Genomic DNA, 27,381 nt, shown 5'->3' on the forward strand with positions numbered 1-27,381 from the left:
ATTATGAGCCAAAAAAAGTCTATTGAAATAAATACATGAATAAATAAAGTGTGACTTTACTTAATACTTTTACAATACATAGATGGAGAGAGTCACAAACCATCTGTGTCACAGACTGAAATGATGAGATTTTCTCTTTCCAAGAGTTTATTCCTCCTCTTTTATCATTGGCCGGGAGACATTTTAAATGGGACTTTTATTCAGCCAGTCGTCTCTCAGAAAGAAGGGCCTTCCTCAGCCGCCCCTCCCTCCACACTCCCCTTCTCTCCTCTCATTGGCTGCCTATGAGATTCTAAATCTGCTCTGGCAGCGATTGGACGCAGCTCTCAGCCAATGAGAAAAGAGCAACTGTTGCATTCATTTACCCCTGTCTGCAGGGCTCCTTCTGCTGCAGCCTTTCACTCTGGATTTTGATCTGAAGCGGTGAACAGTGTCACAATAATAGGAATATTATGTGATCTAAACACTTCTGCATTATATACACAACAGCTTACTCAGCATAAGTGATTTTTTTTTTATCAGAAACACCCACATGCATTTAAATAAATGTATGTTTCTCTGTAGCCTGCAGTACAATGCTCTTATCAGATTATCTTCTGAGATCTTATTTGCTTAATGATGTATTTATCTTCTGTAGTACCACAACTTATTCACACAGTGCCATGGCAGGGTATTTAAAAGTTATCTTAACACCAAAATATTATATGATTACCATAACAAGACCGATTATACAGAGGAGAAAGTGAGAGGAGAGAGAGAATTAGTCTAGTTTCCAACGCCCTCCATCGGCAGCGACATCTCTCTCTCTCTCTCTTTTTCACACTCTCCCCCCTCCCCTCCCTCTCTCTCGTTGCCACTGCGCGCCCGTGCAGTTCCCCTCACACCGCTTCCGAGGCTCTTGGAGAGAGGACGGATAAACGGCGCTGACGGTAGACTACCGGATTTGATAACCTAAGGAGGGAGGGATGCTACGGTGATTCCCCTCTTTTCTCTCCCAACACCCAAAACCTCCTCACCACTCCTGTTCATCACTTCAATCTCGGAACGTTATCAAGACGCACTACTGCTCTGTCTATCATATTTTGTTTTTTGTATCCATATTTTAACCCGCTTGGTTGGTTGGTTTGGTATTGTCTTGCCTCTGCGCTCCAGCAGGATAAAATATAGGAGAAAGAACATTTGGTTTTTTTTTTACCCCCTCTTCTCCAAGCGCACACACACAGACAAAAACTGGGTTTTAAATCAGTGGATGTGTTGGACATCTGATGAAAGAAGCAATCATTGTTGACAGAAGTGATCGTTTTCGACCGGCTTGTATGTATTGGAGGAATTTCCTTGGAGAGACGGGCTGCGCACGGAGTTTCTCACTTCCAAGGTAAGGACCGCTTGAGTTAAAGGACTGGGATTTAGCCGTTGTTACTTCGACACGGTCCCATTCATCGCTTTCCCCTCCCAGTCTGCTTCTCTCTCTCCCCTCGCTGTCCGTGCGTCTTTCTGCAGAGGCTTTTAATGAGCGTAAAACAGGCGAGAGCGACCCAAGTGAAATGTTTCGGTTTCCGGGGAGATTTTGGATTCGACTCTGGATTAATCCAAACACAGGGTTGTCACACAAGCATTACATCTATAAAAAGGTCACTGTGAGAGGATGTCAGACTTTTTTTTAATGTATGAGCACGTAAGGAATAAGGACCCCACAGAGCCGTTGCGCATTATCAATGGAAACCAAATATGAGTGCATCTGTTGTGCTGCTGGCTCTAACAGTGCCGACTTTCTTCGGTCCTCGGGACCACTGGATGACGGTTGGATTTGTGCGGTTTTCACAAAACACAGACTGTATTTTTTTTTTCACGTTTCCGGCGCCGTGTGTGTTTTGGCGTGTGTCTGCATTTTTTTTGCGCTCGTCTGATGTGTGCGTGCGCGTCCGACAGTGTGTGTATATGCGTGTATGTCTGGCCACGTATCGAGGCTATAATCTCGGTGTAGGCTCTCTTTCGCTGTGTCGGTGCCTCCCGGCGCCTATGCGTAACGGCGACGCACAACTTTTCTTTGGATCACCGTCAACGCAGGCTAAGGGCTTGTGTATGTTTCACGGTCAACTCACATCATTCAGAAAATGAGAGAATTCACTTAATCACTAAATCAAAAGAGACGAACGGTCGTCACTTTTTGGATGGACTTCATTTGCATTTATTTGGCACATTGGTCTATTTCTCCCAAAAGGCGTTTTCACCAAAAAGAGTATTTTTACAGTTTAAATGATCAACTTAAGCCTATGTGATGTCCTTTCTGCGTCGGTTTCCTCTCTTTGCATGGTTCATTATCGCTTTGTAGACTTAAGATCTTGAAATGTGAAGCCCCAAAGACTCCATACGGTTTAGAATTCAGTCCATTTGAATACTTCAACCAGAGCTGCGTCCTTGCCCTTTCCGTGTGCGCCAGCGCTGGTGAAACTGCATTAAAACTGCATACAGATCACTTGCCCAGAGGTTCATGCAGGCATATTCGGCACTCAATTAGGTCCGTGTGTTTGGCTTATCGTCCCTGTAGGGCCACATTAGATCAGTCTTTAATTGTTGCACATACATCTACTGAAATCTACTTAAAAGGTGCCCTTGCTGGTTGAGTGTGTGAGCCGGTCTTATAAGAATAATTATGGATGCATGAAGTACTGAGCTGCTGCTGAGTCGTTTTCAAGGAAGAGTAAGTGAGATATCGGTGTATAATTTGGCCAGCTGCAATTCTGCTGGGTTTTCAATGGGGGAGCAGAGAGAGAAGAGAGAGAGAGAGAGAGAGAGAGGCATTGACTGTAGGGCTGTACAGTCTTTGGTATTCATGGCACAGCTCAACATTGCTGCTCCCAAGCAGGCAATAATCTCTCCCTCTCTCTCTCTCTCTCCTTCTGTCTCCCACACTGTTGCTCTATGAAATATCTCCCCTCTCTCCCCCACCTCCAGCACCTCTCTTTTTTCCTTTTGCATTTCATCTTCCCCATCGCTCTCCCACTCCTCTTCCTCTCCCTCTCCTTCTCCCATCTCTCCTCACCCCACTCTCCCTGACTCTCTGCTCAGTCTTGTGGGAGCCATTGAGAAAATAATTTGCTGCTGTTGTATTTTATTCGACAGAGGGTTCTTACCAGCCAGGCTTGGCTGGCTTGCAGTGCTGTTTTTTTTATTTTTTTATTTTTATTTTTTTTTATTTTTTGTTGCAGTGCCTTTAAAAAGGAAGACAAAAAAGTCTGCCGTCACGAAAAGACAGAAATATGCACAGAGAGCGACCCCTCAGAGGTCCTAGCTCCAGTTCGTTAAACAGAAGAAAAAAGCGTCTAACTTCTTGTGTTACATTCTCACAGGCGAGAAGCTCCTTGTGCCTCCCCCCTCTTGTTTCCAGTGTTGCGACAGTGTTGTTGGTTTTCCTCTGCATGTCTTTATTATGTGGTTACTTTTTAGACAGCGCTGTTTATTTCCACCCCCTGCATTTTGTTAATTAGCCTACAGACCAGTCAACATTGTGGAGAAGAAACACATAATTCCCCTTTTTTTTCCTTGGTTCTGTGATTTGACTTTGTGGTTCGGTGGCCACTCAAAAGACATATCACATGAAAAGAACGTCCCTAATTTTTCTAGTGTTGAATCGCTGCCTCTTATATTCGCTCTGCGACCACAGGCTTACTATCAGAGCCGTCTCACTGTGGCTCCACTAAAGGGTTTTTAGTAAATAACACCGCACTACCGGCCCAATTGGTGCTTTAGGATGTTTGCTTAATTTTCTAATTAATTCTTGTAGCCCCAGTATTTCAGTCACATAGTGATTCAGTTAGGATAGAGGACAGAGGACAGAGGGGAGGATCAAGAGGCAAGAAAGAGGAGCCGGAGAGGAAATGAGGGGAGACCAGAGGAGACGAGAGGAGAGACAACCAGGCAGGCGATCGGAAGAGGAGCAGAGCTGAGACGGAAAAAAAAAAGAGCATGACTCCTATCAGAATATGAGAGGAGGAGGCGGGGGAGAATTGGAGGGCAGCGTGACTTCTATCAGCACTGTATTTCATCTCCCTCTTAGAGAGCCACCGCTGTCGGGAGCTGAAACGAGACCTGCAGCCAGAATCTGCTTGTCTTCACTTATCTATCTCAGGTACGAACTGTCTAGCTCCCTTTTCACTTCCCACAAAAGCGAGGCTTTCCGTCTGGGAATGTGATTGTATACTTTAAAAGCAGGACAGAAACACAGAATCCCCTTGTACCAGTGAATCTTTGTGCTATTTAGGGTGAGCGGTATACAGAAACCTGGCTTGGATGACAGATGAAAGCGGGGTGGGTGAGGTATCAGATATTTTCCACTGATGTTCAGCCAAGAAATCGCACAGAAAGTGACACAGAAATGTCGTCAGATTCGTTGGATTGGAATAAGCCGTTTCAGGACCTGGCAATGGATATATTCTGCTTCATGGCTGTGTTCCTTATAGTTTGTAGACATAATTAAATCCGTGAGCGTTCCTTCAGCTATGTTTGAAAAGACACATCTAGGCCAGTGAATGTTGTATTCGAGTTAAGCTGCACGCTCTAATCACGGTTACCGATCACATTGTGTTGGTGGGGAGTATGCAATAAGTGCATAATAGTATAGACTCTGAGCTAAATACAGGTTAAGAGCTACATAGTGATTAAAGTTGGGTTCCATATTCTCTTCTCCTTTTCAGACATTTATCCGTTTCATCTTTTTGCAGACTTACAGGCTTAATATTTGATGTTCTTTACATTGAATGACTTTGCAGACAACCTATGTATGTTTTATGTAAACCATGACCCTCGCCTGCATATGATATGTTTATGTCCTGGTGTTCACTTTGAAGTTTGGCTTTGACTGGCTGTGAGCCACTTTTAAAGATTTTTAAAGTTTGGCCAAAGTTGTGTTGATTTTTCCACATTCTTGAAATGTGCAGGACTGAATTTTGAAGAAAGAAGAAGAAAAGCCTTGCTGGCTGCAAACCCCACTGACGTAGGTTACCAGGGAGGCAGTGAGATAGAGAGATTCATTTATTACACTGTAATTGTTATATTTATATTTAATTAAGGGCCAGCTGCTCCATTCTCACACACCATGGCACTGTAAACGTATTACTTTGAAACTGTGAAAGAGGGGGAAAAGAAAAGGCTGCGAAGAGAAACAGAAGGAGATGTTGAAGATGAGGAGACAGAAGTCAAAGAGAAGGTAGAAAGAGAGGTAAAGAGGGGAATGAATGAGACCTTTTCTAAGTGACGACAGAGGGAGCTGTTGGGCTTTGCTGCGGCAACGACTGGTCTGCTCTCTCTTTTTTCTTCTCTTTCTTTCTAATTCGTTTTTCTTGCCAAACCTGTCACTCTTTCTCTGAGAGGGCCAGTCAGAGAGATGGAGAGGTAGTTAGGCTCCCCAGGGATGCAGGATTCAATCACCCCAAACGCACACGCACGCGCGCGCACACACACAAAAAAGTGGTCTGTCTGGATAAGTATGTTCACCGTGACTGGCTTCTGTTACCTTAAGATTTGCATTACCTCCCAGAGAGAGAGAGAGAGAGAGAGAGAGAGAGAGAGAGAGAGAGAGGGAGGGTTCTGCTTTGCTATCTCCTGGTCCCTATAGGTCCACGGGTTCGATAGACTTTTTAGCCCTTTCTGCACTGAGTTCTCCCTCAGCTCTTTATCTCTGTTTTCCTGTCCTCTTCTCCTCTATCCAAGTAAACATGGTAAACCAGGTAGATGTTACACTGATTTCAGAATTTCCTGTGGCAGTGCGATGGGATTATAACTCTAATCTCCGGCCTCAACCAGATTAAATAACGGAGTCAGTAATTAGTGTTTTTGACCTCTCATCTCTTTCCTTGCCTTCAAGAGGGGGAAAAAAAGACAGTGGCTGATTTGTTTGCATTTAACGAGGGATAAGGTGGGTGGGGTGGGGGTGGGTGATTTCCTGCGTATTGGTGCAGTTGAGGAGGACTGAGCCAGCACAGGTGGTTGACTGTTGTTGACACAGTTTCCTGGCAGTAGAATGTCCTGGGTTTAGTTTCCTAGGACTATAAGCATGGAGTAGTTTGTATGTTTCTTTTTCTTGTGCTCATGTGGTTTCAGTTAGTCCGCCAGCGTTCTACATTCCAGTGACATGAACGGTAAAGTGCATGAACTGGACAAGCAAAATTACCCATATGTTCAAAAGGTTTTAATAAAGAGATGTAGTCAACCCATTATTGCTATTATTCACTTAAAAACTGTGTCTTTGAGTCCAAACTTTGCCCGTCAACTGACATTTTAAGGCGTTCTTTTGTCCACTAAGTTTGTGAAAACATCCTATTTTTCGGATTGTATGTTTCAAGCTATTAAACAGCTCAAATCTGCACAAACTTTATCTTTTAATCCGAACTAGAAATCAAATACGTTAGACGTGTTGACTCGATCTTTGACTTCGATCTTGACTCTAAGTTTTCGATCTTTTGAGGGTGTTTCCCTGCCTTCAACCTACTGCCTGCTGGGATTTAATCCAATCCCCATAACCCTGAAAAGGACAAAGAAAATGAAATACAATTAAACATCAAGCTAAAGTCAGTAAGCTGGAAAATGCTTTTCATTTTTTTGGCCACAGAAATAAACCAGTGACAGCGTCACTCATGAACATGTCCCGTGCTTTCATTATTTGATGAGGAAAGTCACATTGAAGTCATTTAACTAGCGCAAGCGGAAGCTGGATGGATGCACATCAGGACTCAGAGACAGGAAATGTCACCACAAATAATACCGGAAAACAACAAGGACACCACACGCTGCAATTAAACAAAAAGCATGTGGCGGGCGGCACATGAACACTCGAGCGTCAATCGAAAAAAAAAAATCGACTTTTAAAACTTTGCTTTTTAATCGCCTTTTTATCCTGAGAGCATAATGCCTGAAGCTGCAGCAGAAATCCCCGTGGCTTTTAGTGTTAAAGCTCGGTCGGTTGTTCTCCATGAGTGGCTGAATATTTGCTCTTCAGATAGCGTGACCTTTTCTCCCATACATTAGAGCCGTGTGGATGTACTGCCAGATGATGAGGCTGTGGTGTAATTGTGATAACGGATCAATGGTAATTCAGGATTAACGAGCAATTTCATTGATCTCGCTATTGGTGATCAGAATGCTGCGTTGACGGGGATATTGATCGGAGTAGAATGTGAATTGATTACTCCAGATAGAGAGCTATATTGATCAGAGCGCCTCGTGTTTGTATAAGTGTGTGCACATAAGCTGTCCTCGTCCACAAATGCACGCCTGTATGTGAAAGCACATGTAACGTCAATGAGAGTTTGCAGGTGTATATATGGTGCAAATTTGTTTCCTGTGTGTGTGTGTGTGTGTGTGTGTGTGTTTGTGTGTGTGTGTGTGTGTCCCAATGTAATTTGTTTTCTGTGACAGTCGTTAGGTGCAGTCAGGTGGTTTGTGGTCTCATGACACCGGTCACACGAGAGGAAGAAAAGCAAGGTTGTTGTTTGTTTTTTTTACTGCTAATTTTATCAGCATATTTGTGCTCTAGTAGACAGTATTCAGCAGGGAGAGACACAGTGAGGCAGAAGAGAAAAAGAGAAGGGATATGTGATGAAGGTCAGCAACAAAGTTCATCTCATGTATGAATTTGAGGAGGTTTTCTTTGCATTCTTTCCAGCCATTTGTTCCAGAAAACTACTGTAGCTTGGGGGTCAGTGATTTTTTGAGGATTTTGTTTTAATGCCAATTAATAATTCTCAGCGGAAAGGCTTCTGGTTTGACAGATTGTGCATGAAGTACAGTAGAGTCAGTGAGAAAGAAAAGGAAGAAGGAAAGAGAGGCTAGTCTCTGCGTGCGGGTCAAGGAGAGATTTAATGAGTCGTTTGCTTCTCATTATTCAGGATAATAATTAACAGTGTGTGTGTGTATGTGTGTGTGTGTGTGTGTGTGTGTGTGTGTGTGTTCATTTTCTCTTTGGAGCCACCAATGAAGTGGCCATTCATAACTCACTCTCTTTCTACAGTCTTCCTCCTCCCATCCTCATCCACATTTTCTGCAACCAAATGTTTATTTCCATATTGATTCATCTTTGTGTTAGTAAAATGCATGAAAATAGCAAAATAAATTCTCAGTGCAACTTCCCGAGAACCCAAAGTGATGTTCTCAAATTGTTCTTTGACAAATGACAAACAAATTATTGGTTATCCACCTCTCAATCTATTTCTCTTTCTCGCTCTGTCACTTTCACCATTATATCTCTTCACTTCACTCCCCTAAGCTTGCGACACACACACACACACACACACACACACACACACACACAAACGCACAACTTGGAGTGTGTATTTGCAGACGGTGTGTTGTTGATTACCATAATTAACATGGTTATGCTAATTGTAGCGAGTTAATTTTGCTGATGGAACACATTTGTAAAGGTGAACTCTATGGACAGACGGGTATAGCCTCAAGTTACAATGTGTGTTTGTGTGTGTGCTGTACATGCATGCATTTATACTGTGGAAGTGTGTGTGTGTTCTGTCCATGTTAGCAGCGTTATTTTGCAGCGTGCACAGACACACAGCAGTGCTGAAACCAGAAGCAGAAAACAACTTGTCATAAGGCTAACACACACACACACACACACACACACACACACACACACACACACACACACAGGTCAGCCAAAACAGCAACTGCTGCATAGAGCTTATCTGATTATGAGCAGGGTTAGATAGAGGACTTTGCATCGTAGGGGTGGATGAAGCGACAGGCAGATAAACAGACTGATAGTTTAAATAAAAAAAAGAAATGGCGTCCTGTTGGCTCACAGGTCTAAAAAAAAAAAACATGCAACTGTGACCTCTGTCTGGCCACGAGCATTTGTCATACATCCCTCCCTGCACATTTTTCCTTTGTTTTGCCACAGTTTAGACTAACAAGAAAGTGAGAAATTAAAGAAAGTGAGAAATTGAATTGAATGACAGAGGAGGGCACAGAGGACAGAAATAGCTGCATAATGCAAAAGCAAATGAAAGTCACGAGAATCGATACGATTAGAATTCACGTTTTTTTCCACGTTTGGACAGCTACGAGGCCAAACCATAAGGAGGAGAATGTTTTTGGAAACACAGACCATCTTACTGTGTGTATCATTATCACTTGGATGGATATTAGAAGAGTCTTCTTAGTCACATACTGTATATTTTAATGTTTCAAAGTGTGTTTGTGCATTTCTAGCATTAACCACTCAGCATGCTGGCAAGGCATGCTCTTGATGTCAAAGTAGCGCTTTGATCACACTGGGACTTATCAAGGAGTTCTCATCCTCTCCTGTCTCGTCCTCTCCTCTTTCCTTTCGTTCCATCCTCCCCTATCCTCTCTTCTTATCTCTCCTCCCTTCCTCCTTTCTCACTTTCCTTCGCCAGCCTTCTTCAGTATGCCTCACCCCTCTTGTCCCCCCCATCTTCTGTATTTATCCCAGCTGTGCATTAGCTAGACAGGACACAGTTACTCAGCTGAAAAGTGTTCCAAAATAAACCTGACTACAGCAGATATATTAAATACAATTGAGTTTTATTATTAAATATATAACATGACAGTTCTGGTATCACTAAACGTTTGCTAAAATTAAGCATCAGACAGATGGCAAAAAACCATCCGTGCATTTGTATTTTGTCGTCACATAATTTGTTTTACTAATGAGCCACTCTCCAAAAAAACTGCTGAGTCCTCGTTGAGTCAGCTCTGCGGATGTCAAGGTGGGCTCTGAAAGACAATGTTTCAGTCTTCTGTGTACCTTCTCACTCACACACACACACACACACACACACACACACACACACACACACACACACACACACACACACACACACACACACACACACACACACACACACACACACACACACACACACACACACACAAGGCCTTGAGATTATATAACCACTGTTTTAGCCCTACACTAAACACGCAAACAAGAGTGCACACTTTATGATTAGACGGCGTAGTGGCAGATGATGACTCATGCACATACACAGAAGTAGAGGAAGAGAAATAGAGATAACACACATAAATATATAACATGACACACAAAAGGCATGTTTTCTTCCACACACGAGAGAGCATTACTGCAAGGTTGACCTCTTTACCATAATAACTTCTCTCCATTCGCCTCCCTCTGTCTCTTTCTTTATTTTTTTTTGCTGTCCTTTCTCTCTCCCTGCCATCACTCTCACTAACTCTCACACTCCCTTTTAGCATCTTTCCCTCTTTTTCCTGTCCCTCTTTTTCATTTCTGTCTGTCTCTCTCTCTAGCCATGCATCATTGACCGTAACACATATAATGGTGTAATATGATTGAATATGACTGCTGCTTCTTCATTGAACAGTATTAATTTCAATTTTTTTTCCATGTGAACGGCTTGACTCCAGTGTATATCTCTTTGCCTTAATCCTTGACCATGACTCACAGACTTATATAGCAGCAAGCACATAAAGCAACCTTTATCGGTTTTGTCATCCGTCCTGTTTTTTTTGTTGGTATATCTGCTTCTCTGTTCTTTATCTTTTAGAAATCTTCTAAAAAGTCTCAATTTCTCATTCTCTGTCAGTCTTGATCTCCCGCTTCAACTGTCTCTTTAGGTTTCAGTTGCAGCTGTTGACAGCATTGACCTTTTCAGTGAAAGGAGAGGCAGTGAATAACAGATAGTAGCTTCCTCTAGGACTGGCTAATTGTTATATCGCTATAGAAGGCCCTAGCTATATATAGGGACAAGTGGAAGGACTGATACAAGGCCGATCTGGATACTGACACTTTTCTTCACACCGCTATTAATCTGATATATGAAATATAATCAACCCCTGCCATTCAAAGGGAAGGATTTCAAAAAGCACAGCCGATTCTGCCCTTTGAACGTTGATGAGTATGTGAGCGAGAGGTGAAAGATGTGGTGCCAATCACTTAGTATTTCAGCAGGTGTTACTATGGGTGAATGTTTGACTGGAAATAACACTTCACTCAAGTGATCTGACAGGTTGCCATTTTTGTAATTCTAACAGACACTTTTCAAATCCACAGCCATTTTACACTGCTTATAATTAGATATTGTTAACATGGATATGTTTTTAATGGTCTATAACACAGCAGTGGTTGTTGTTGCAATTCATTTGAAATCTATACAGATCGACAAGTCAAATTTTAAAAGTTACATTTTTCATCCAGTGAAGTAGCAGTGGCTTGGAGCCATTTTCATACATCCTATGTGTTTTCAGTCTTTATGTAGAGTGACATCAAATTGTGTTTCTTTTTATTGTGATGTTATGAAGGCAATAGCCATCAACACTGTTTATATTCTAGTGGCAAGGTTGAACAAACAAGGTCACAGTGTGTCTGTGGTGTGTGTGTGTGTGTGTGTGTGTGTGTGTGTGTGTGTGTGTGTGTGTGTGTGTGTGTGTCAGTGTCACTCTAATGTGTCCCTGCATGTGTTTCCACATACTGGTGCTAAAGCTGACCATGCAAGGTCGATCTGTAGTCTGTATATGTGTCATTTCCGTGCACCTGAGCATGAGCATCACCAGAGCAACAAATAAAAGTCATTGTCAGTCCGTGTGCATATGTCCGTGTCATTTAAGGTGAGATATGCTTGTTCACCCTAGGCTCTGCGTGTGTGCATGAGTCTGAATATGTGTGTGTGTGTGTGTGTGTGTGTGTGTGTGTGTGTGTGTGTGTGTGTGTGTGTCTGTGTACATGTAAGCATGCATCTTGCCTTGTGCTCTATAATCTTTATGAGGACCAGGTGTCTCCAAAACCAGAGAAAGACCTGGGATTTCCTCCAAAGAGCAGACAATTCTGTATATATAAATTTTTTTTTATTATTATAATTTTTTTAAAGTGAGATAAAGCATTAGGTTGAGTTCAGGTGTGGTGGTAAAGGATGCAGTATGGATTAGGAGTTTGTGAAAGGGATCTAGTCTCAAAACAATCCTTACAAGTTTACTGCAGTAGTAGTTTGACAGTGTGTGTGTGTGTGTGTGTGTGTGTGTGTGTGTGTGTGTGTGTGTGTGTGTGTGTGCATGCGTGTGCACAGGGGCAGGCATACAGTAGTAAATACATCACCGCTTGTCTAGACAGCTGTTTTGACCTTTTTATATGACAAAATAGTCCTGATGTTTTGTTCACAGAGCATGCTAATATTTTATTCAACAAGGCAATGCACCAGTCGTTAAGAGCAGATTAGAGCGATAAGAGCTGAATGTCATCAGGTTTCACTCTCGAGATGAAAAAAGAAATATATCAAAGACAATATCTTCCTGTGACATTTGGAGCTGAGAAAGAGAAAACACTTCTCTCATTTGAGAGGATTTCCATTTTCTATTTATCCTTGCACAATGTATACTGAACGGGGAGGAAAGGGTTCAGGTCCTTCAGGACACTTTACTGCACAGTGCTGCTGGTGTTGAGTTCTTAGTTCAGAAATATTAACTCTCGACTCCAGGGTCTAGTGATAATGGCATTTTTTTTTGGTATTGCAAGTTTTCACAAAGAGGTTTTGGGATCCTCAAGGATACAGTGGAGCTCCCCATTTCATGAAAAATAAATTCATTTTAAGCCATTTGTCTGGAACACAAAACATAATTATTATGATCCTACATCCAAATAAATGTTTTGCTGCTAACTCGGGGCACTAACACAAACATTGGGTCAATCCACTTTTTTCATGGCAATGGCAACATTTTTCCAGATGGTTGTCTAACCATGCATCAGTTACGGGAACCTTTGTTGAGATATGCGATTCACACGGGGGTCTTTGGTTAGGGAGGGAGAGAGAGAGAGAGAGAGAAGAACCAAGAGTGCAGGCTTATTGAGGTATGTGATTGCAGCTCAGGACAACAAAGGGCTCTCTGTGTCAACCTGGAGGAAGAAGGGAGGGGATCTGGCTTCAACCACCATGTGGGGCTGGAGGGAGGGAGGTTGTTATTATCAAGTACCCAGCGCGTCCGTGCATTGGTTTGGAGCGGGACAAGGGGGAACAGAAAACGGGGAGGGAAATAAGAATGAAGGGGGAGAGCAGAGGGTATCGTTTTGCAGGGGAGGATGTTTTGGCACAATGACCCTTGTGTCCACCAGTTTGTCACTGAGTCGAGTGTTCGTCAGTGGTTGGCGGGTGAGGGGTGGGAGAGGGCGATTTAGAGAGGTAATTAGGGTCATTACACATGCATGGTAGGGGTAATGGTCCGCAACATTGCTGATCAATTCCTCCCTCTTACCTCCATGCCCACCCCCCTTGTCCCCGTCAACTCACCAGAACTCATTCATCTTCACGTATCAGTTTATTCCCAAAAATAAGTTATTAACCATTTGAATAAAAAAGAAAATGGCTACTTTTCAGATATTACTCATTAAGCTACATTGTTAAAGTAAAAGGTTGTCAAGACATTTGCTTAAGATGGTTTATATTTTACATTTCCAAACCAAATTCTGCAAGAACAAATGTCACATACAGATCCATAATACCATGTTGAAATGAAGCCCTTCAAGCATTCACTACTGGTCAAAACACCCCAAGTTTTTTATTGAAATTTCAGCAGTTCAAGTCCAATGAATAGCTTGAAATGGTACAAAGTTAAGTGGTGAACTGCCTGAGGTTTAAAAAAAAAAAAGTAAGGTTACCCAAAACTGAAAGAACTGAACTCAGAATTTTACAAAAAGGCCTTTTTCAGGGAACAAGAAATGGGTAAACAATGTAAAACTTTTGACCAGTAGTGTATATTATGCTAAGTGTTAGGTGCATCAGTGACAGGATCAAAGATCAAATCAGTTGCATATCCAACCATACTGTAAGACATATCCTTGTTACTTGTACAACTGCAACAAGGTAATTTTCTATTTCTTTCCCGTTTTTATTTTATATTCTATTCCACGTTTAGATGTCCAACGTTGAACAGCTGACACGAGAGAAGAACTATTAAATATTTATGAACTTATTAGCTATCCTGCGGTCCTTACTTACAAAGGAATAAAGCGTTTGATGATGCACATACTGCTTTGAGATCAAACCCATCATTGCACTTTATCATCATGAATAAAAACTGCTTTGAAGCTATAAAACCACTAATGACGTCTAGGTGCACAGATCATGGCCTGACTGTGAGCCTGAATGTTTGGTCAGTAAGGTCTCCACGGGCTAATGTGAATGCAAACGGTGTGTGTCAGTTACTGGATAAATGGGATGGAGGGGGGGGGGGTGTATACATCCCAGGCTGAAGAGAGGTCTTTAAAGGCTTAGTGGCATCCACTAAGACCTTGTGTTCTGCCCCTTGCCTCCTCAATAGAGCAAAGCTAATCTGGGTGTGCTTAGGGCTGCTTCCTTCGTCTCTTGGGGCGACTGTCTCCCTCCTTCTCTCTTTCCCATCTCGACCTAAGTGACTCGCTGTCTCGCTCAAGGACACTTTGGCGGGTCACACGTTTGTTGATGCACATATATTGCAGTGAAAGAAACGTTGACCTTTGAGCCAGATCGGTCTGTCAAACCGCTTGATGAAAACCTGCTGCCAGTGGTACAGAGGCTTGTCTGACTCTGACATATGTCTGCCTTTCTGGGCACTCTTCTCGCTCACCATCATTTTAGCAGTTGGCTTCCATGCTTAAGGAATACACACAGACAGTTTTTCAATTCCATACTACACGAGATCAACAGCATATATATATTATTTAAATATAGTGTAGAAGCAAAAATCGTTGGTAAATCGTTTGCTCCAGTGTTTGATGCTGCAAGTGCACTCAAGTGTTAGCATAGGGCGCTAACAACACTTTGATGATCGTTGTGTTGGAAAAGATGAGCTGAACAAAAAGTCTCCCAAAACACTGCGCTTTTCCTTCAACTTAGCTTGTTGAAATTATACTTTTCTACTTAATATACCCATCAGAACGATGCAAGAACATGTTATTCCAATAAAAATAAAAAGGTGTGGCTTGTAAATGAATGCATCTTTCTCTCTCTCCATCTCACTATCTCTTCTTTCTGTCTCCCTCTCCCTCGCCGGCTCCCGGGGGTCATGGTGTCAGCTGTTGGACAATAGGACAGCTGTATCCAGATCAGCCGAAGAGCTACAAGCCCCCGGGGTGGGATTAAGCCAATTAGTAGCCGTCAATCACCGTGACATATCATGGACAGCTAGATCAATACTTCGATGAATGGGAGGGAGGATGGCAGGGAGGGAGGACTGGGAGCATGGGTAGATTGAGGAGTGTGTTTGCCTGGATGCAGGGATAAAAGGATGAAGAAATGAAGGAGAGATGCTGAGAGACAACCGAGATTTTGCTTCTTATGAAATCACTGTGATAAAATGCTGGAAATGATTAAAATAGTACACAAAAATGTAGAAGATGTATTCAGGAAGATAAAATGCAGAAAGGGTGGTTAGTATGAAAGTGGGATAGGTAAAAAGGCATTTTTGGGGCAAAAATAAAGAAAGGGATCCAAAGAGATAAAAAAAAGACATTTGCCATAATAAAGTGTAGCCGCAGCTTGCCACCCCAAGAGACGTTAAAATGAATAGGTGTGCAAATCCGTAGCCTCTCTCTCTCTCTGTCCTGATCATCGCTCTCTGTCTCCCATCTGTTTTTCCATTTAAGTCTTTGTGGGCGTGTGCTCTGTATCCCAAAGAGTTTTGTGAGAGACAGAATTTGTTTATCATGGTTGGGGACATCAGAGGATCCCATCTCCTTCTGACAGCTGAGAGAGACCCCAGAAGAGAATCAATAGAAAGAATGACAGGGAGGGAGGAGAAGGATGTGGGGTATTTTGGAGGGGAATAAAGCAAGAAATGGTGCAAAAAAGAAGAGGAAATGAGAAAAAAGAAGGGGAATAGGGATGCAGATGGTTAATAAGGAAACACGCAATCAAATTCAAGCGAGAAAGAAAGAAAGGCAGGATTTAGGAAAGATGTGTTAAGTCTATTTAAATTAAGAAAGACTCAAAAAATGAGAATGAATGACGGATTTATATAATAGTATGAAGGGGAAGACATGGAGTAAAGTGGAAAAGGAAGGATGGCGATCTTAAAAAACGTTGGCACATCTGTTGTATCCAGACTATTAGGAAATAATTGAGAATGGATATTGCCTGTTTGGAGCTGATTGAGCCGACAGTGAATGGACTGTAGAAATACAGAATATAGAACCGCTTAGACATTAAAGAGGCGAGGGAGAAAGGGAAAAAGAGGAGAGGAACTGAGGAGAAGAGGGAGAGGGAAGGGGAGAGAGAATAGAAAGGAAAGGGAGCGAAATTGGTGTACAAACATCCAAACAAATTAAGGATGCGGAAGAAAAGTGGAGGATGCAAGTGACACAAAGAGTACAATGAAGACAAAATGAGGGGAGAATAAATAATGAGGTTTTAAAAGCATGGGAGAGGAAGAGGAGCTTCTATAAAAAAAAAAAGTAGGGAAAAAATGAATAGGAGGCCAAATAAGTGAAGGAAAAGGAGGAATCGGGACAAAATAGCAGAAAAGGGAGAGAGGGGAGGGAAATTAAGAGGGGAGGATGTGGTTGTATTAATATGAAGCCTGGAACATCTGGCATGACTCTCAAAAAGTTCTTCTGTGTTTTGAATGCGTGTGTGTGTGTGTGTGTGTGTGTGTGTGTGTGTGTGTGTGTGTGTGTGTGTGTGTGTAAGGAGGATATTGGGTGGGGGTTTGTTAGTCTAAAGCAGTGATGCACAAAGACACACCAACCAGGCCTGCCACACTCACTTATATACGCCTGGATGGATACAGAAAGAAAGATCGAAGGTTTGAGGAAGAGAGGGATGGAGATATATATTTTTGTTTTAAAGAGAGAAGCTAGATTGGAAGAGGTAGATGACAAGAGGAGAAGGACAGATGGACGGGAGGGGTGAGGGGAGAGCAGGACGGGGGGGGGAGGGATTTGTTTTTGATTGATTTATGATTTACCTCGCTGTCCAAGGCCAGCGAGTCATGTAATCATCAGGAGGATTTTTGATTTGCACTCTTTATGGAAGGCATGGCAGGTTCCTTCTTCAGCTCATCCATGTGTCTGCTTGGAGGCGAGACCATAAGACCATATTTTTCTTTCCCTGACATGTAAATAGTCATACTCATCAGGACTCGCAGATGTTCATCATAAAAAACATGTTTTTTTAACCATATAGAAACATATTTTTACGTGTTTCAACTCTCAATGGGGCTTAAGGTTAATCGTTGTTTTCTTCTTTTTTCTTCTATTTTTCATTACCTCTGAGAATAAGGGCTTTTTGTGTCATATCTTATGAAATGTATTTTGTCCCTTTAGTATTTTCTTTTTTTCAAAAACTCTTTTAACAAGTGTATTTTCCGCCTGAAATCACTCTTAAGGAGGCTCTGAATAATTCATGCTGTTCCGTTAGTAACATTGTTCTAACTTTTGGAGAGGAAAATATTCTTTTTTGTTGCTTTCTCTGTGCACTTGTTTGTACCGCTGTATATTTTACATGTATTACTTTTATTTTGATTAACAGAAGTGACCTTTAATATTTAATACTTCTGAAAACTTCTGACCAGTGTTTTCTTTTCACGTATTTAGTCCCTCTTTTTCTCTTTAAAAGTGTATTCTGTCTGGTCTTTGAGATCTTAACTAGCGTATTTTCCGCCCGTTTTAACCCTTAAGGAGGTGCTGAATAATTCATTGGGTTGTGCGCCCTCTAGTTTTGCTAATGGGTCAGTCACAAAACCATACATTTGTAAATGAGGATAATCCACCTTTATGAGTCCATGTGCAGGCAGTGTGTGTATGTGTGTGTGTGGGATTTGTGTGTTTAAACGGGTCAGACTCTCAGGTTTTAAGACAAGGAGCGTTTTGTCCAACAAGAATTTTGTGTTTGTGTGTGTGTGTGTGTGTGTGTGTGTGTGTGTGTGTATGTGTGTGTGTGTGTGTGTGCGTTTTAGCTGTCGAGTGCTGCCAGCATTTGGCTATGCTACTACAATGACCCTTTCATCCGAAGAACCATCTGATTGTGTGTATGCGTGGTCGTTCATGCCTCTGTGTGTGTGTGTGTGTGTGTGTGTGTGTGTGTGTGTGTGTGTGTGTGTGTGTGTGTGTGTGTGTGTGAGTGTCTGCGTGTGTGCGCGGGCGAGTGATTTTTTAGGACTCTTTTCTGTGCGACCCAATCTCTTTATCTGTCCAGAACAATAAAAGATGGAAGCCTGAAGGCACAGACAGACAGACAGACAGACAGACAGACAGACAGACAGTGCTGTATAATTCAGGTCACTGGCATCGCCTCAACACACACCCATACAAAGCCTCTATACCTGTTTCCCTATTTTGCCATTAACACAGGTGTCTTGAACTGTAAACACCCCAGTGAGAGGTGGATCGGCTATCACAGCTTTTCTATCCACCACACGGACTATACGTCTTGCCGAATGCTCTGAAAATGATCTCTTGTCCGAGGTGTGTGTGCTTACCTTTAACACACCCAACTGACACTCTTAAAGCAATAGCAGAATATGGTAAAATTCCTAGATTACAAACATTAGCAGCATGCGGTAGTAAGAAGTGCAAGAGTCAGAGCCGCAGGACAGAAATGAGAGCAGAGCAGTGAAGTAGAAAAGCTTTTTAGCTGCAAGATAAGAGCATATTAGAGCGAGCACAGGTAGGAAAGGACGGGGGGGGGGAGCTGAAACACTTTATTAGTTCTTGATGAGACACGCTTAAAACCTACAAGAATAAGCGAAGAGTAGACTGAGTGACTGGATTTGTGATTGGAAAGGTTGTTTCCACCTCTGGGAAACTCAAAGACAGATTAGACTTAAATTATATCTACTTCAAATAATGGAAAGGAGCATTGCAGCTTTAGTCAATGCTTCATGTATAATAGCAGTCAGTATTTTCTAGGCCTTTCTGTTCACTGGATATAAAAATAAGACGTAAGGGGAAGAGGAAGAGGAGAGAGAAACTAGAGACAAATGAGGAAGGAAATGTACACAATTAGCTGTACATTTCCTTCCTCATTTGTCTCTATTTTTGTTCGGTGAGATAAGACCGAGAAAGACGAAGAATAGAAAGAAGAAATGAGGCAAAAGGAGAACAAGGGATGGAAACTCTAGCGGTGCAGGCCTTGGTTGTTCACTGCAGTAGGGACATCTTTGTATGTGTGTGTGATGCCAGTTTCCCAGCTGTGAATAGCTCGGTTGAGACAAACCTAGTCTGACAGCAAGCTCACACACACACAAACTACCTGCTTTGAGGGCAAGCCATTTCGATCTCTCTCTCTCTCTCTCTCTCTCTCTCTCTCTCTCTCTCTCTCTCTCTCTCTCTCTATTTTTGGGCCTTCTAAAACTCAAAATTTTATGAGTTTTCCATAGCTGTGGCCCCCAGTTCCTCAGTGTGCATGAGCTTGTGTGTGGTTATGGCTAAAGGACCAAGCTATTTCTGGCATTCTTGATTGGTTGGACATGCTAAGCAAAGTCTGGGTTTATTCCCCACCACTGTTTCTCAAATTTCACATATTCACTTGTTTTTTTTGGTTTTTCTCCTTTCCTACTTCTTTTCTTCCCTCATTTACCCTTCGACTCTCTCGCTTCACTCCCCTTCTCTTTCCCCCCATCTTACCTCTTGACTAAACCATGCGTACACTCAGGATACTGTGCAGGGTTGGTAAGAGGGAAGGTCTTTTGTCAAGTGACTGATTGTACCATATCAAAACTTTTCAAAATACTTTTTGGGTGACAAAATATTGCTGAAGTGCTTGGTCAAAATCTTTACAGACACACATTTTAACATTGTGGAAGATTTCAATTTCCAAAAAACACAAAAGAAAAGGCAGAAATTGAGAGATTGTAAGTTTGTCTGCAAAAACCATTACATCGTTGATGGCTTCCACAGTGACAGAGAAGAGTTTTGTTTTCATTTGTATGGCATGCACTCCGTCATGTTTGTGTTCTGGGAGCTCTGGCGGCTTTATACACAGTATGGCTTTTGCATTCAGCTCGCCATCTCAGGTACTCACCTGTTGATCAAATGCTAAGAAACACCCCCTCTTTAGCACAGCCCTCATTTCCATTGTATTATCAGTGGAAAGGTCACACTGATGCGCACTGCAGTTCAAAAAGAACCATGTGTATTAACAGTAGGGGTCTAGGTCTTAAGGTGCTGATACACAGGGCCGATTATCGGCCGTTGGGACAGTCTGGCGAGGTCAGTGACTTGAATCCGTTCGGTGTGTCCCGCCGACCTGACATGTTCAGTCGGCGGCAGGGCAGTCGGGACTGACCCGGAAATGTCGAGCGGAATGAGGTGACTAGGGTCTCTCAAAATCTGACGAAAATCTTTTAAACTGACCTTTGTTGAGCTGAAATGAAGACAGATTCAGGAACTGCACGGCCTATTTCTCGCTTAAAATGTATTCAGAAACGTGTTTCAGTGAACTATTTTAGTATAATATGAGATCGTATTCTGAACGGCCGCCATGACAGTCTGGCTTTGAATTTCCGGAGAAAACAAACCCATGTGACGCGTTCGTCCAATCAGCTGCCGGTTTTCATTTCTTGGGCAACAATACAGAGTAGCGCCGCCTGCTGCTATAGAGATGTATTACATCTCGTCTTTTTGGTGTGTTCTGTGGCACTTTTTGGACCAACACGCGGAGAATGATCATTTCGACTGGCTTTTCTGTCAACGGTCGGCCCTGTGTGTCCACACTTTTAAAGAAACAGGATGCTCTACAAGTCCTGTTCTTAACCATTCAGCTAGCTGTTGCATAGTGGAGATAGATAGATATATATATATCCACTATCCACATAGACAGGTGAATGGTTTTAGTGTCTATGTTCTCATTAAGTAGCCGCTATAAGCAAATGTGACAAAAACAATTTGTGTGCATGTTAACTAAAAGGGGCAACACTTTCTGAAGTCTGGGTGGTCCTGGAGGAGGCAGGGCTGTCGTTATGGAAACAGTGGATGGTAATAACTTCTAACCATTACATATTAGTGGAGGGTGGATGTCAGAGACAATGCAGTAAAGGAGTAAAGTGTCCTGTGAGTGAGAAAGAGGGCCTGTAACGTCACACATTTACATAACACTACAGTCAACTGCAGTAAAAGGGACACTTATTGTAATGGTGTGTGTGTGCCGGACCTACAGGGAGACACAGTAGGAGGTTAGGAAATACAACATGTGCGCGCGCACACACACACACACACACACACACACACACACACACACACACACACACACACACACACACACACACACACACAATAAAGGGCTGACAAATAAGTTGAGTGTGATGTAAATGGTTGGCCCTTTTATGGTCTTTTTTATCTCTATTGTTTGTTCCTGTTCCCCCTAAACTTTAACCTCCCTGATGTCATTAAGATGCACAGGAATGTGCGTCTTGACATGAATGGTCTTTTCTCCCTATTCTAATTCTGCGTTTGTTTACCTAGCATGTTGTGACACATCAGAAAAGCACACTTCCTGGTGTATCACAACACGCAGAGATGCTGATTTGAATGGAGGTGGACTGTTAGTTCCTGTTAGTCTCGGTTTTACCAAACAGGGAGAGAAAAGGACAACCCCCTGCTATCCTGCAGGGTAGATGCTAAACTCAGTAACATATATATTTCACCAGCTAGAGAAATTAAGTGCTAGAAAGCACATGTGTCAATACATTAAATTACACAGGTGGTGAGATCATTGCAGAGCTGCACCTGAGCCAGTTGACTCGAGATTTCTTGTCGAATAACGGTTACACCTTACATGAAGGTATCTACATAAGAGTGACATGACACTGTTATGAACGTGTCATAAACATTATAAACAAGTCATAAACGTTTATGACATAACGCTTCTTTTAGTAAGTGTCATGACAAGTTATGGTTATGTCATCATCATCATCATATTCTTTATTCAGGACACACACAAAAAATGGTCCATAGCACAATACAAAACATAGTAAAAGGCAGACAAATACAAGATAAAACACATACAATAAGAAATGACTACAACAGTCAGAGTTCCACAATACACAAAAAGAGTGTTCAGATATTAGCATATAGACTACAATGCCAATGGTTCCACAATCTCAAAGTGAACCTCAATGCATGCTCAATGCATGCTCTATGGTTAGAGTTAGGGTTAGAGTTCATGTGTTCATAAGAGTGACATGACAGTGTCATGTCACGCTTATGTAGATACCTTCAAGTAAAGTGTTACCCAAATAACTAATAGCTTCATTGAATGACCGACAAATCATTTCGGTGCTAGATAATTCAATTATTGACTCCTCTTGGTGTAGCCGTTTCTCTTTGGGATTACAGTATTAACCGAAGCTTGGTCTTTACTTTTCCAAAAGAGAGTTCCATTCATGCATTGTGTGTCGCGACAGAGATCAGGGGAGACACGGTTATGAGTTTTAATGGCTAGGCATTGCACCTGGATGTCATCATACCCACTTGTGCTCACAGGTAATGAAGCCTCACCCTTTATCTTTGTCTTTGCGTGTGTAGAAGTGTCCGTGTGTGTCAGGAAAAGTACGACAGAGGCAGACAAAGTAGCCTTGTTCTACACATATAAAACGTTTCAAACAGCTTCAGTACACCCAACCACAAAGGGCTTAGAGAAAGCAGAGAGGTGTGCGTTTGGGGGTGTATGGGTGGCACACACAGAAAGTTGGAGATTTGAGTCGCATTGGGAAGTGGAACATCTGTCAAAACAGTGTCCTTGATGAAAGCCACTCTGTCGCTTTCCTTTTATGGTTTCTATATTTTTTACACACGTGTCACATCTGTTGTAAACACAGTACCGGTTCAATATAAGGTCCAGAAACCTATAATCACAAGGCCTCAACATGGCGAAAAAAAAGAAAAAGCAGTTCACCGTTACTGAGATGCAATGGTTTCTTCCCAGGTCAGTCTGACGTCAGTAGGTCACCAAGATAAATATAGAGGGTAAATATAGAGGTTTTGTAAGGTTGATAAATTGACTCTAGGTGTTTTTTTTTGTCGTTTTTTTTTTTTCATCCAACCTGTTTATTTGTCTCGCTCGGTCTCCCTGTGTATCCGTTTTCACACACTACACAAAACCAACACAAACGTCTGGCTGGGTATGACCTCCAGTTGTTAGCTATTACAGAGCCTCCAAACTGTCCACTTGCTGGATTGATTAAACTGGAAGAGAACAGCCCCTCAGCTCTGGTTTTCAGACCGAAGTGTAAAAGCAAGAACAGCTTGAGGAATTTAAATTACTGTTAAGTTGCTACAAACACTCAAGTAGTTAAAAAAAAACAATCGGCAAGCTTCCCAGGAAATTGTGTGGGATTGGTAAAAGATGGAGAGCTCAATAATAACTGAAAACACACCTCTCCTCAAGAAACACTGCAAGTCCCAGTGAATTAAATCTCCCTCTTCTTGCTCCAATACATTGCGTGAGTAGTGAAACAATTCTCTCCCCTTCGACTTACATTTCTTTCACTTTATTTTCCAGTGTTTTTACTTTTACTTTTATTTGTCTATTTTCCAGTGTGATGTGATGTCACAATACCTGTAAAAACCGAACTCGTCGAACAGTCCAATCCTAACTCATCTACAGTGAATTAGCAAGACTGACACAAATAAATGAAATCGTAATTCCACTGTACAGCTTGACAACGTCAGAACACGTATTACTGTGAACGTGCTTTGATCCTCTGTTAGATTGGTTTGACGTCTGGTGATGTTTCTAATCACGTCCATCACTTTATCTCGTTCGATTGCTGGAAGGGCTTCATTTCAGAAGGCCGTAGATCCACACAAGCCATCAGGGATCGTAGAAGAACCACCGGTAACTTGCTAATAGCTTTGCCAGTCTCCGAAATTGTTCTGTAGCTGGCTAATGTCACAACTGGCTATCAAAAGCACCAAAGAGCTTTTGCGATTCAGTACAAAAGGCACACTAAAAATAGGTGGTTTGCCAAAAAATTTGCGAGTGGGGGAACAGGTGTTTACCCCTCCTGGTGTGTTCTGTCCTGCTTTTGGTTTCCTTAGTGCAGCCTCTCTATACTTATCTACAGCCCTGGACACACCTAGCATCTCGGCTCTCTCCTCACTTTATCTTGTCCTGGATCCCCTGAGGCTGTTTAGAGGGGATCTGTGACAGATCTGGCTTTGTGTGTGTGTGTGTGGCATTAGTAGCTCTAGTAGTAATGACAGGCAGATGGGGTTATTCATCACCAGCCAAGTCTCTACAAGCTGTCTGTCTCTCTGTCTCTCCATCTATTTATCTTTCTATCTAAATGGTGCATCTGAATAATGGCAGATAAAAGAAAATCCTCTTTACTTCACTCCTAAGCTCTTTATATTCTTTTTGTCTTCCTCGGTCTTGCATGAACTTTTGCAGTCACAGTGTTACTGTCCGTGCACTATAGCTCTGACCACTACGTTTGCTGCTTATGTTAATGATCAGTGAATTAAACATTTCTCTGCTGTTGCTCTCTCAAGTCATTCTGGATAACACTTTTACTTTTTAGATGTGAAAATGTTAATTAATTAGTCCATATGTGAAATCCGTATGGGAAGACATTTAAACCAATTACAGCCTCATTTGAGAGTTCACATTTTGCTTGTGTGCAGATGCAAATCACAGCTCAACCCCACACACACACACACACACAACACACACACACACACACACACTGCAGGGCTGCCACAGCTCCATTATTTTTCTGAAGTGGCTTTTCAATTCCATGGCTGATGCTTGAGGGAGTGTGTGTGTGTGTGTGTGTGTGTGTGTGTGTGTGTGTGTGTGTGTGTGTGTGTGTGTGTGTGTGTGTGTGTGCGCGCGTGCGTGTGCGTCTATGTGTTACTGTGATGGGTGGTGGGGGTGCTTGACAACGATTGTGACATAAACCATTTATAGTGCCACCCTAGTGTTAGAGTGCAGGCTTGTGTGTGTGTGTTTGCTGTTGACATTAAATACTCTGTCCAGGATAGTTTGGTGCAGGGCACATCCATCGATGAGACAAATAAAATATAAAATAAGGGAGGAAACAATAGAGGAGGAATGATCTGATTTTATTTATTTGCTCTGATCAGTAAAAAGTGACAATATTTAATGACAAAACAACCACTGTGTATTTTTTGTATAACCAAACAGCTGGATCAGCTACTATGTGAAGAGACAAGACATGAGGTTTTAAACAAAGGTGGTCTAACACCTGCTGCCTGCAGGTTGCCATTGACAGTACGGGGGGTTAACAGGTAGTTACACATCCAGGCAGGAGAAAAACACTGAAAAACAACTTTGGAGAAGAGGCTGTGTGTAGAGACGACATAACAGGCAGCCAATTAGGAGGAAAATATTTGACATTTGCAGGGTGTTTGGACCTGGATTATAGCCTTGTGATGGCAAATCAGAGAAAACAGGGCAGAAATAAGTGAAGGGCACAAACAGATTGAGGGGAAATGGATTCAGCTTTGCACGCAAAGCCTCAATCCGTGCTGCCTAGGGCAGTGACATGTTTAAACTCAGAATCCCCCCCGTTGCTGTCTAGGTTTTGCAATACAAAACATGTCAGTTGGGTAATTGGGAGCAATAAAAGTCCACTCTGAAATTTTAATAAGCAAAAACAAAATGCTAAACTTATGAAAGCATAACATATGTAGAGAATAAGAAAAAGGAAAGCAAAGTGTCAGTGGCAGAATGTATGACAGAACAAAAAAAACAAAAAACAAAACAGATTGGACGGTGACTGAGATTCTCCACCAGCAGCAGTTAGGAGTCCAATTGATTACGGCAACCCCTATTTTCGAACTGCAGTCTCTTCATTGATCCAGTTACTGCTGCCGCTGCTCAGCTCTCTCCACGTGATTCTCCAAGTCATTACTGCCAGAAGGAGGGCCGCTTCTCTGGGTGGCCTCAAAAACCACTTCAATGCAAAATCTCAGTCGGCTCCTCAACGATTCTTAGAACGAGTATAACGTGACCTGGGGTCTCTCTCTCTCTCTCTCTCTCTCTCTCTCTCTATATATATATATATATATATATATATATATATATATATATATATATACACACACACACACACACACACACACACACACACACACACACACACACACACACACACACACACACACAGTACAGGCCAAAAGTTTGGACACACCTCATTCAATGCGTTTTCTATGCGACTATTTACATTGTAGATTCTCACTGAAGGCATCAAAACTATGAATGAACACATATGGAATTATGTAGTTAACAAAAAAGTGTGAAATAACTGAAAACATGTCTTATATTTTAGATTCCTCAAAGTAGCCAACCTTTGCTTTTTTGATAGCGCTGCAAACCCTTGGTGTTCTCTCAATGAGCTTCATGAGGTAGTCACCTGAAATGGTTTTCACTTCACAGGTGTGCCTTATCAGGGTTAATTAGTGGAATTTTTTCCCTTATTAAATGGGGTTGGGACCATCAGTTGTGTTGTGCAAAAGTCAGGTTGATACACAGCCGACAGCCCTATTGGACAACTGTTAGAATTCATATTATGGCAAGAACCTTACTTACATTACTTTAACAAATGAAGGTCAGTCAGTCCGGAAAATTGCGAAAACTTCGAATGTGTCCCCAAGTGCAGTCACAAAAACCATCAAGCGCTACAACGAAACTGGCTAACATGAGGACCGCCCCAGGAAAGGAAGACCAAGAGTCACCTCTGCTGCTGAGGATAAGTTCATCCGAGTCGCCAGCCTCAGAAATCGCAAGTTAACAGCAGCTCAGATTAGAGACCAGATGAATGCCACACAGAGTTCTAGCAGCAGACACATCTCTAGAACAACTGTTAAGAGGAGAATGCGCGAATCAGGCCTTCATGGTCAAGTAGCTGCTAGGAAACCACTGCTAAGGAGAGGCAACAAGCAGAAGAGATTTGTTTGGGCCAAGAAACACAAGGAATGGACATTAGACCAGTGGAAATCTGTGCTTTGGTCTGATGAGTCCAAATTTGAGATCTTTGTTTCCAACCGCCGTGTCTTTGTGCGATGCAGAAAAGGTCAACGGATGGATTCTACATGCTTGGTTCCCACCGTGAAGCATGGAGGAGGAGGTGTGATGGTGTTGGGGTGCTTTGCTGGTGACACTGTTGGGGATTTATTCAAAATTGAAGGCATACTGAACCAGCATGGCTACCACAGCATCCTGCAGCAACATGCCATCCCATCCGGTTTGCGTTTAGTTGGATCATCATTTATTTTTCAACAGGACAATGACCCCAAACACACCTCCAGGCTGTGTAAGGGCTATTTGACCAAGAAGGAGAGTGATGGAGTGCTGCACCAGATGACCTGGCCTCCACAGTCACCGGACCTGAACCCAATCGAGATGGTTTGTGGTGAGCTGGACCGCAGAGTGAAGGCAAAAGGGCCAG

General features: G+C 42.4%; 1 protein-coding gene across 4 annotated transcripts in view; it reads left to right on the forward strand.

Moving 5' to 3' along the window:
• Nucleotides 1-886: 886 nt before the first annotated feature.
• The window catches only part of cdh11 (cadherin 11, type 2, OB-cadherin (osteoblast)), a 96,631-nt gene continuing 70,136 nt past the window's right edge, over nucleotides 887-27,381 (forward strand). For all 4 annotated transcript variants that reach the window (XM_039783873.1, XM_039783874.1, XM_039783875.1 and 1 more), the window contains exon 1: nucleotides 887-1,375. The gene's annotated coding sequence lies outside the window, so the exon portion shown is untranslated. The remainder of the gene's footprint in view (nucleotides 1,376-27,381) is intronic.

Source organism: Perca fluviatilis, chromosome 19 (assembly GCF_010015445.1).
Source record: "Perca fluviatilis chromosome 19, GENO_Pfluv_1.0, whole genome shotgun sequence".
Classification (NCBI taxonomy): domain Eukaryota; kingdom Metazoa; phylum Chordata; class Actinopteri; order Perciformes; family Percidae; genus Perca; species Perca fluviatilis.